Genomic DNA, 11,562 nt, shown 5'->3' with positions numbered 1-11,562 from the left:
CAGCTTTTGCAGCTCATGCAGATGCACCTGCTCAGCAGCTCTACCCACTGCTAAAACACAGCTTTGATGGAGGGAGCGTGATGAGAGGTTGATGCTGAGCTGCTTGGCGTGCAGCTTTATATAGGTTTGCGTAGATAACTGAAGCTTTCTTTTGTAAAGGCTGTGATATTTTTAAGGCTGTGATTGCAGGCTGTCACTTAGCTGAAGAGATGATTCCAGCTGGGGTAAGCTAATTTAATTGTGGTGAGAAAAGGCTGAGTGAACATTTCAGATAAGATATTTTTTTTCTTTTAATACAGCTTTGTATGTGTTTCAAAGTTAATTGGTTGGGGGAGAGGAGAGCGTGTGTAAGAGTTTTGTTCTGTACTGGGTGTTCCTGTATTTGAGTTAATCAGCACAGGAGTTTTCTGTGCAAGGCTTGTGAGAGCAGGGAAGAGAAAATGGTCCAAGAGACAACCGGTTGGTTCTGTATATTCTTTAGATCCCCCATGCTGTGCTTCATGTCACTGTTCACAGATGCTTGGCAAATAGCTGGTTTTGCTTCTTGTAATCAGAGAGTGTTCATTTAGTGGTGCCTCTCCTCAACACAGCGTCGTTACTGCGCTCACAGCAATTACCTAATGGAAGGAGTTGCCTGAAAACTTGTCTATTTTTTTCTAGCTATATCAGCTGGACTAATAAAAACGTTTCTCTCTCTATGCATCTTGTTTCTCCTATGTTCTTAAGCCATCAGAGCTGTTAACATCTGTCTGCTTTTAGTCCCTGAGTCCCTGCAGTCTGAGACAGCACCTGTAGCTGCCTAAACAATTGTGCTCAAAGCAGCGAGCCAGCTTTAATGCCTGCCTCCAACAAGAAAATACTTCTTTTTAATTGGTTTTCTTTGCCACCCACTACCTTTGCTGTGTTCCCTCGTGTTGCTGCCATGCGACCGTGCTTTTGTTTCAGCTTGTACAAAGCAATTGCAGATATTTCAGAGAAAGAATGTGTCCTGGCAAAAGCTGGACAGTGACCCAACCCCAGGTGGGACTTGCTAAAAACCTGTGATCAAGAGAGAAAGCTCCTGCCCTCTCACCTTAAGAGCTTTGGTTTGGTTTTTGGCATTACTCACCTTTGTGCCCTGGGTGTCCATCGTGGATTGTGTGGAGCAGCCGCTTGCTTGTGCCCTGGGCACTCAAAATGGTGCAGGCTGCCATGGGGTGGGGGTGCTTGGCCTTGAACCCGGCAGAGGAGAGGAGAGGAGAGGAGAGGAGAGGAGAGGAGAGGAGAGGAGAGGAGAGGAGAGGAGAGGAGAGGAGAGGAGAGGAGAGTCATCAGTGAGTGCTGTGCTTTTTCCAGGGAACCTGCAATAAACCACGTGTGTCCTGTAGCTTTTGGAAAGGAGCCGTGGCTCCTGCGCTCATCACACCCCACGGTGATGGCAGTGTCCTCACCAGGCCTGGAGCAGGGACTGCTCTGTGGGTCCCAGCAGTGCTGGGGGTGTGGGCTGGGGGAGAGGAGCCAGAGCCCTTTGGGGCATCTTTGGGCTTTCCTGTGACACTTCAGCTGAGCTTTTCTCCCCTACAGACTGAGGAGCAGGGATGGTCACTGCCATCCTGCTGCTGCAAGGCAGCCCCTCCTTGTGTTGTCCTCTTTCAGTACCCCTACTCCTACCGGCTGGCACGTTGTCCCTTGGGTGGGGTGAGACATATGCCACTTTTATAATGTTTTAAAAAGAAATTTCTGCCATTACATTTTCCTCCTAACTGTTTCTGCTTCCCTCAGGGAGCAGTTGCCCAGCCCTGGCTGGTGTGGTGCCAAGCCTTGCCTCTGGACACGCGTGGCACAGGCAGCGCGCTGCCTGCTGGCACCCCAGGGTCCTTGCTCAAGAAATGCTTGGAAAACCATTTACCTCTCATGTTACACTCACTGGCAGCATAAATGCTCCTTGTCCCACTTCCCTGCTATCTACTGGAAAATGATTCATGGTGTCTCACCCTCTTGTGGGCTGAGCACCATGGCACTGATCTGGGCTCTGGGCCCTGGCGTGGGAGGCTCCCAGCCTCAGAGAAGTGGTCAAGCTCCCCACAGGCTCCCTTGTGCCTCTGGCCAGGGGAGGGGACAGGATGGCTCCAGCTGCCCCAGGGAGGCTCCTGCTTCCTGGGACAAGTGTGTGCCAGGCCAAAGTGTGTTTGTGCTGCTCTCACAAACACAAGGGATAGAGCAAGGTGGTTTTACCTGCTGGATGCCTGGTGAGGGCTCTGCCTGGGGCACAGGAGGCTCCTGCTCGAGTGCTGCTCTCTGCAGAGGATTCTTGACAGCTCCAACCACAGTCTAGGGCAGGGCAATGCTTTCTTCCAGCTTTCCATTTTGCTCAGCATCCATTGTTAGGCCAAGGAGGAAAAGGAAGGTGCTGTTGCCTAATGTCTCCAGCACTCACCTGGGCGGGTTTCGGCTCCAGCCTGTCCTCAGATGAGCATTACCATATTTTTACGCAACATGGAATAACTGGAGCAGAAGACTTTGAGTGATCTTTGTTCTTTTCTCCACCCACCCACCCACACACAAAAAATGTGGTAGTGTGGTAGGCAAGGCACTCTTCTGAGGATGGAGATGGCATCACAGGCTTTTCATCTCCTGTTTGCTTTGCTTTTCCCCTGGGGAAGCAGCAGGCCAGCAGGCTCCTTTGGCTGCTTCACATTCCTCTGGCTAGTCTGCCTTCCCTCCTCCTAAAAAAACATAGTTACAAAGCTGGAAAAAGCCTGGGTGATCTTTTCTCCAGCTCTCCCCCGGTGGGGCAGGGCCCTTCCCCACCATCATGGGGCTTTGCTGGGCTTTATTTGTCTGCAGGGGAGGGGGAGCCCAGCCCAGCAATGGAGAGCACCCCACAGCATAAGCTGATCCCAACTGGGCCTCCTGCATTGCTTGACCCTTTTCCTCGGGTTATAACATGTTAGATTTATTTTCTTACACAGGAATCACACAAACCCCTGACCAGTTGCCATTCAAGGCTCTTATGGGCCACTTGCCCTGGACTGCCAGGCCCCCAGATCCTCACTGGCCAGAGATGAGGGCTGCCCAAGGTGTCACTTCTGAACCACTGGGCTTCTCCACCCTTTGAAACACCTTCTGGGTGGTTTTTTTTGTCCAAATGCTGCACAGAGCCAGGCTGAGTGTGCCAGGTGAGAAGTAGTACCTGCTGCAACCACAGTGTGAGTCTAGTGATCAAATTGGCCGCGTGAGCTCAGCCTGGAATTGACAATTAACAGGGAAATTCTGCAGTATCAGACAGGGTAAAAATAAACTCAGATGCATCCAAACCTACCAAAGATTTTTGTTTTTCTCCTTCAGCCAGTGAGTAAGACTCTGAGAAACCATTTCTATATATATACACATATATGTGTATATATGAATTAAACTTTTAAAAGGGCAAAATGCCTCATGCTCAACACCCAGGAAAATGGGTAGAAAAATGTTAACATTGAAGTTTTTAATGAATGTGAAAAGTTCAGCTAAAAATATACAAGAATGGGCAACCCTGAGCTTTCTTCAATGTAATTTCAGAATAAAACCAGAACTGAAAATTTAATTTACCAAATACATGCAAGCTCCAGATCTTTGCAAAGACCTCAGCTTTTCCCTGTTTTGGGCAGGTGGGTGTAAGGTTTGGCTGACAGCTGCAGTCTGGTTGCTTTTTCCACATCCATTATTGATGACAGGAGAGTGAAACTGAGAATAACCTGGAAGACCTTGGAAGTGTCAGCTTATAAATTTGCAGTGACTGATTGTGATGGTGTTTGATGGTAGCACGCAAGCCTAGCAAAGCCTTCCTGGATTATATGGGAAAGAGTGAGACTGGAAAATTACAGAATTAACTCACCTGAAACCCCATGCCTGGACCAGCAGAGCAGTGAGCACATACACCTGGGACAGGTTTGCTGGGGTGCAAATAGTGTCTGTTTGCAGTTCAGATGCTGCTGCACATCCAAACTGCAGCAAAACTGGAGATTTCATCTCTAGTGCCAGCTCTGCCCATGGGTGCTGATGGAGGTTGGGCACTGTCTTTGGCACAGAGGTGACTTCTCCTGCTGTGCTGTTCCAGCTGGCCAGGGACAGGCTGGAGATGCAAACGAGGTGGCTTTGGGGCACGGCTGGTGAAGCCATTTCGGGCATGGAACCTGGTGTTTCACTGAGGCCTTGCAGTTTGCCCACAGAAACTGGCCAGTCTCCCTGCAGGCTGTGGTGAAATCCCCTGAATCATCACTAATCCCTGCTGGGGCTGCCAGCATTCCCAGCACAGGGTGCCTGCCATTCCCAGAGCCAGCACAGCCACCCGTGCTGGCACTGCCCATCCAGAGGCCGTGCTGGAGCCAGGGACTGAATGTGTGTCCTGATGGGCAGGAGAGGAGAGGTCTCCAGTGGGAATGGACACAGGAGGGCCATGGAACTGCTCTGCTCCATGGGTGAGTGGGCTGTGTTCAGCAGAGGACATGGAGATAGCATTGTCTTGGATTGTTGCTGTAACAGCTCCAAGCTGGAACTTGTCTGGGGAGAGATGGCTCCAGAAATACTTGTGGGAATATGCATGAGAAGAGGATTGCAATGGATGGCCCCAGAGTTTCAGCTCCTCTCCATGGCAGAGTCATGGCTTGGCTTTTTTTGTTTCTTTTTGTTTAAATAACCCCTTATTTTAAGGGAAAATGTCATTGAGCATCTTGAGGATGCGCTTTCCCTTGTGGTTGGAATGGTACCTACCTCCTTCCTTCTGACCCTGGCATGTCCCCCCTTTGCCCTGTCAGTGCCCCTTCCCTCCTCCATCTGGTGGGTGGCACAGGGTGCTCTCTGTTCCCACCAAGGGATGGCTGATGGGGCCCCAGCAGTGACCCAAACCTTGCACTTGCCTGAAGGGCAGGCAGAGCCATGAGAAATCAAACAGCTCAGCTGTTTCCTGCTGCTGAGAGCTTCAGGAGAGGTTTGAGGTTTTCTTACAGCTGTCCTGGAGGCCGAGGAGAGCTGAGGAGCGAATGCAAGGTCAGGCGTGCATGGCCACATGTGCAGGGGCTGCAGTGTGCCCAGCAGCACCAGTGCTCAGCTCCTGTGCCCACCAGGTGCTTGGCACCTCCCAAAAATGCCTGTGGCTCTCCAGAGGCTGATCCCCAACCCACAGTAGTGCTCACAGCATCCCACGGTGTCCAAACTCTTCCCACCTGCCAGCTCTTTTTGAAGCCCTATCCCAGCAGCAGGAGCTAAGTGCTGGGGATGGGTGCACCCCCTGACAGCCCCCAAGTCCTGGCCAGAGTCCCTGGGCAGTGGTGACTGTACAGACTGACTCTCACTGCAAGCCCCCTCCTGACTGCAGTGAGTGGAAGAGAGCCAGGTAGATGATCATCAGCAGGGCTGCTCCAGCCAGCCCTGGGCAGGGCTGTGTGAGAGGCACCTGGGAATCATTGCTGGGAATCACTCCTTGCACCTGAGCAGCAGCCACCTTGTGCAGCAGCTGAGCTGCCCTCTGCCCATTTTCTGCTGTGCTTGCTCCAGCTCATTCCCTGTGGTGCTGTGAAGTGGGGCAGGGCTCACCTGAGCACAAGGCTGAGCCAGCAAGCAGGGACTGGCCAGCCCAGAGCCCCAGGTTGTGTGTTTTCTGTTACTTGATGGTTTGGCGCTTTTTTTTTTTGTTTTTTTTTTTTTTCCTTGAACCCTGTGCTTTGCAGAGACTTGTCAGCAGGACAGAGACCTTGCAGCTCAGCATGGGGGGGAGCTGCGTGCCTCAGACTGCAGGCAGCAGCCTGGGTCACTGCTGAGCTGAAACAAGGTGCTGAGGACAGCCTCAGCATGGGGTGGAGACAATCCATCTCTGCCAGACCTGCCCCTTGCTGCAGCAGAGCAGCAGCCCTGGCACGGGGGGCTGCATCCTGAGTGTGTCAGTAGGGAAGGGTCCCTGTGGCAGCACAGGGCTCTGCCCCGGCTCATGTGCATCACTTCCTGAGAGTAACCTAAATTTTGGACAGAACCAGGCCCCAGTCCTATTGGGAATGATCAGCCTGGCTGCAGCAGCCACCTGTGCAGCATCCAGCCTCTCTCCCTGCTGGCAGTCACAGATGCTCGGCACCATTTTGTGCTGGTGGTCACTTGTGTCCTCACACAAGCAGCAGGACTTTGTTTTGGGATGCAGCCCTCAGCTGCTACCCACTGTCAGAGAGAGACTGTGTCCCTCTCCTCTCCTGGGGGTACCAGGATGTTTCCAGGGGTGGAGCACCCTCCCTGCAGCCTCCTCTGCTCCCTGGAAATGCCTTTGGTGGCCCTGCTGCTTGAGTGTGACACCCCAGAATGTGTCTGGGAAGACCCTTGCATGTGGTATAAAATGAAGCTTTAAAAGCAGACTGAACCTGTAGTTTGTTTTTCCTCACAAGGAATAAAGGATGGTCCTGTAACAGTATTTACAGAAATTACACCAAGTGGTGGGTCAGCTGAAGAGGCAGATGGCCAGTGTATCTTCTCCAAATACTTTTATAAAAATCAGTGTCAAAACCAGCAGTGACATGTTTTTGTGGTTAGTGTATGTTCTCCATCAGCCTTGGCTTTCCTGGGGTACGTGTACAACCTTCTTTTCTTTTAAGATCATTTCCACTGCCATTGATATGGCCACATGGAGATTATTTTCATACAACTTAGTTCAAGAATGAAGCCTGCACCAAGAACAGCTGCCCTGGAGAGGCATCATCTTCTATAGGAGTTAAGTGCTTGCCTGACCTGCCTTTCAGCTCAGTTTATTCACTTCGAGTTAAAGCCAGCCCTGAACAGGGACCACCAAAACCAGGGATTAGATTATCTAAAAGGGATTTGGAATAAATGCATCAAAAAGATACAGAGAAACAATGAAATAACATTTATAAACCAAAGCGCTGTTTAAGGCTGAATGGGCATGGGAACACTTTTTAATAAGACTCAGGAAACTAGCAAGTGAGGTAAAACGATTTTTAAGATGCTAGGAAACATCTACCAGCGAGGGGGGAAATGCTTTGTTGTTTGCCAGCACTTTTAGTCCCATGACACTTCCAAACACTAACCTCCACCATTAAACTTCATTAATCCTCCCTTTTGATTTCTGTGTGGGTCATTTAGAATTACTTAATACTGAGCTTAGGGGAAAACCTAATAAGCCAACCACTAATCTTTGAACTTGGCATAATTCTCTTCTCGCTGTTTCTCAGCATGTTCTGTCTTGTCCTGCCACCCCACTGGGAGAGGCCTGGGGTGCTGGCAGAGGTGGCCAGTCCAGGCTCACACTGGCACCCAGGACACGGTGGCCGTGGCCAAGGGGCTGCACTTTCCAAACCAACTGTTGTGGGAGAGATTTTGGGACTTGGAAAGGAACTGCTCAGAAGGGTAACCTGTGGTGAGAGATGATTGCCCAGCCACACTGAGACTGGGATCCTTGGAAAGTAACACAAGGAAATTAGATATGAATGTGTTTGTTTTAAGCCATGGCACTATACTCTGCAAGAAACATGAAGCTGAAACATGTTTTAGATGCAGATGAAAGCTTGACAGCATTTTCCCTCCTTTCCAAAGTAGAAAAGCCTCCTGTCACACCCTGAGGTGAGGGGACAGGATGCTGATGCAGGTGAAGGAGATCCTAAAGTCTGTCTTGGAAAAGAAGACAAGATTGCTCCTTCAGCTTATGCCAGGCTTAGTGCTAACAGTACTTTGTGCTTCTGTAATGTTACATTTAGCAAAGCATCATTCAGGCTTTTAACCAGCCCCCATCTTAGCCACATCTCACAGCAGGGAGGAAGCTGCTTTGCTTTGGCTGGAGACAGGGTGACAAAGGTGGCTCTTGGACATGATCCTCTGCTGTGCTGCTCACCCTCTTCAGAGGTCAAGGTTTACCTGGTCACTCTTCTTCCTCTCCTGATGGAACAGGGGAAAAGAGAAAAGATCCTGGTTTGAGATATAGAATCCTCTTTTAGCTGAGTGTCTCTCTCCACAGTCCTGGGCAAGGATTTCAACCAAGTATTTTTGTCCCAGCTAGCCAGATTTTATTTATGCCCCTTTTAGTCTGTTCCTTCCTCAAGATTAAAATAAAAACAACAGAAGTAAAAATAAAGTACAGCGGTCTCGAGAGAGATCAACCTTTCCTCTCCCTGCTGCCTTTCCTGCAGAAATAGAAAATTCCTGCAGAATTTCTCGTGGGAATGGAAAAGCCTGTAAGAATCACTTTATCAAAGGTGAAAAGTATTGTGGTCCACTCGCAGCTGGACACCTTGGTCCCTCCCACAGGTCACCTCCCACCAGCATGAGGAGAGCAAAGGGGACCCCATCCTCCAGCCCAGCTCGGGACAGATCCCAGTGCCAGCCCAGGTGCTGGCAGCAGTCTCACCCTGCTGGGGATGTGGCTGATCCTGGCCTGCAGCCCCCAGCCTCACTCTTCCAGGTGCTGGGCTTTGTCCTCCAGCTTTTGGCCATTTTGGGGGTGGGTGGGACCCTTTGTGCTCCATTCCTTGGGATCCTGTGGTGGCAGGATGGGGCTCTGCTGCCCCAGGAGGCTCAGAGGGTTGGGAGGAGTGGGAGATGCTACAGAGAGCAGGGGCCACAGCAAGGGCCCGCCCAAAGGAGCCCCAGGAAGGAAAGGGGGCAAAAACAGGGAAAAGATGAGGAGAAATCTTGAGGGTGAGAGTGGAGTCCGAAAGCCAAGGCCAGAGCTGAGCTGCTGTGGCGGGCTGTGTTCCCTGGTTCTCATGGAAACACCAGCGATGCCCTCCAGCTTGGCTGTTTCCTCGGGCCCTTTTTAAAGGCAGCTCCTGTTGGTGCAGAGCGGCGTTCGGGCAGCCCCTTCCCGGGGAGGAGCGGGGCACAGCCGGGCACAGGAGGGACGGCAGCCCCTGGCTGTCCCCGTTATCTAATCGGGACGGCGGGGGAGCCCCATAAATGGCAGCACCGCAAACCCCGGCTCCGCCAGCCGGGAGGCCCTGGCAGGGCGGGGGCGGCTCCCGGCTCTGCTCTAGGTCAAAGTCCGAGCCCAGGAGCAGAGCCGGTGTCTTTCGACTTCCCCTCTACACTGAACAGGCCAAGCATCCTCTAAATAAAAAGCCTCCTTTGGCCTCTGCGTAGGGAACAGCAAGAGACTTCCAAATCAGGGCATCCCCGTCCGCAGCCTCAGTGCGGAGGGCTCCCAGCTGGGAGCGCCGGCCCGCCTGTTCCTATTAAAGGACATTGTTTAATCTCCTGATCCTCACGCAGGCTGGAAGCTGCAGCCCGGTAGAAATCCTTGGCAAGCGTCATTAGGACATCAGGTCTGGTTTGGGATGCCAAACAGGCAGGGGTGCTGCTGCTACAGCCAAGGTGCTGAGCCCTCATCCCACTGCCTGTGTGGTGCTTCCATGGGGCAGCACCCCCTGCCCTGCCCTGGGACAGAGCCAAACTGGTGTGGGATTGTGAGAGCTGCAGGTCTGAGCGATGTTCTGTGAGCCTGGATGTCACTGTGCAGGTGACAAGACCACGTGTCAGGAGAGGGGGACGTGGCACCCTGAGGTCTGGCAGGACAAGCTCAGAGACACAGGGTGAATTGAGGGCTCACAGCTCCTGGCTGCATTTGGGCTGGGCTCAGGGGCACTGGGCTTGGCAGGTGAAGGCTGCCTCCACCTCGGGCCATGATCAAACAGGGCCTGCAGGAAGGGCACAGTCCTTCCCTGACCAGGGTCTCACGATCTTCAATTGCACCACTTTCCAAAGCCAGGCTGACCCCACAGCAGCAGGTTGTGGACAGGATTCCACTTGCCTTTGAATCTTTATTTCCAGACATTCACCTGCAGGCCACACACCTGGGGCCACCATGAGTTCCTGCAATTTGTGACTGACCTGTTTTAAATGTAGGAACACAAATGCTCCCTACTATCACCTCAGAGTCCACCAAGGTGAGTGGGGCCAAACCTGACATGATGTGTCCTGCAAAGGGTTTCTGCTGATGTTTTCACCTCACTGAGGTGTAGCTTGGCCCAGAGGTTCACAAAAGCCACAGCTGATGCTGTCCAGGAGCAGTGAAAGGGGCAAAGAGCTCCCTTGCCTTTTCCTACTTACACACCAAGGCATCAGACTTTGCCTTTAGTTCAGGCACAGCCAGGTCTGGCCACCAGCACACTGAGCCACCTCCATGCCTCCTGTCTCCTCCTCCTCCCAGCTCCCCAAAGGCAGGGAGGGGTGCAGACTCATCACAGGAGCAGTGACTTTTTCCACAGGAACAGATGCCTGCTTCAGCCAACACGCTGTCTTTGTGTTGAGCTCGATCCCACCTATTCTGATTGCCACTGTTGTTATTATTTCTGTAACTGTTTTTCCTCCAGACTTCTGGCTCCAGGAACAAATTACTTCAGCCCTGCCCACTCCCAGGGCTGTGAGGCTTCAAAAGATGTCTGAAAGACCTGTCCTTCCTGGTGACAAGTGCTCCTTCCTTTGTATTCTCCGGGGACAATGTCTGCAGCACGTCACAGGTAGGGAGGAGCTGCCCGAGAGAGCAGGACCGTGGCTGTGGCCGTGGCAGGAGGGATGGAATTCTGGCAGCCAGCTCAGGAACAGCTTGGGATGGGGCAGGAGGGGAAGGGGTGATGCTCCTGGCTAGCACCAAACCAGAGGTGGCTTCGCTTCTTTGCCAAAAGAGAAAGCTTCTCTTGAATTCAAGCATGTGACAGCCTGAGCAGGAGCCTGTGCTGGAGATTTTTATGGATCACTGCAGGCTAAGAGATTCCCACAGCAGCCTGCTGGTTCCTTCAGCAGTGGAGGTGAGGCAGTCCCAGTCATCCATCCAGGGACACTTCAGCACAGGTCCCCCAGCTCCCTCCCTGGGACACGCACAGGACACCCCGGGTGCAGCTGTCACCCCACGCTTCAGCCACAGCCAGGGCTGTCATGGGATGCACAGCCCTTTTCAGCAGCTTCAAACAGACACCAGCTCTGTACAGTGGAGATCCAAGGGATTTTCTGCCTCCCCAGAGACATCACTGGCTGACCCTCGGAGCTGAGTGAATATTTATGTCCTCCAGGAAGGACAGCAGCAGCTCGAACACAGGACAAGTAGCCACAGGGCTGTGGTATTGTGCTTCCTCCTACTTCTTTGCTGAGTCTTATGACTCTAAAGCAAACCTGAAGGTCCTCCTTGCATGCTGTGAATCCCTTCTCCAGGAGAGAAAATTTCAGGAGGGTTCTCACAGTACTGTGAAAATGTATCACCTCACTTTGCTGAGAAGAAAATTTGGGACCTTCTCAAACTACTGCACTTAAATCTCCCAACAGAGCTTTTGTTGTCCTACACGTCAGCCTACCCACACTCACCACAGCGACCAGAAAGAGATCTAACTTGAGCCTTGGGAAAGTCTGACTCCTACTCTTCCTGCCTTGTGACAGACACTTGTACAAGCTGCACCACTCCCTCGGTGAGAGAGCAGGACCTTCCCTTCCTCTTTTGCACAGGCTCCAGTCTTGGCCATGTGGAAGGGCAGCAGAAAAGCATCCAGCCAGCCAAAGAAGAAGTTGGTTTAGCAACTAGAAAAGAAACCAGGGCTCAGAAGTGTCCTGGCCCCAACCCAGGATGTA

This window comes from Prinia subflava, chromosome 5 (genome assembly GCF_021018805.1).
Source record: "Prinia subflava isolate CZ2003 ecotype Zambia chromosome 5, Cam_Psub_1.2, whole genome shotgun sequence".
Taxonomy (NCBI): domain Eukaryota; kingdom Metazoa; phylum Chordata; class Aves; order Passeriformes; family Cisticolidae; genus Prinia; species Prinia subflava.
The sequence above is the reverse complement of the archived record's forward strand: the minus strand, read 5'-3'. Positions refer to the sequence as shown.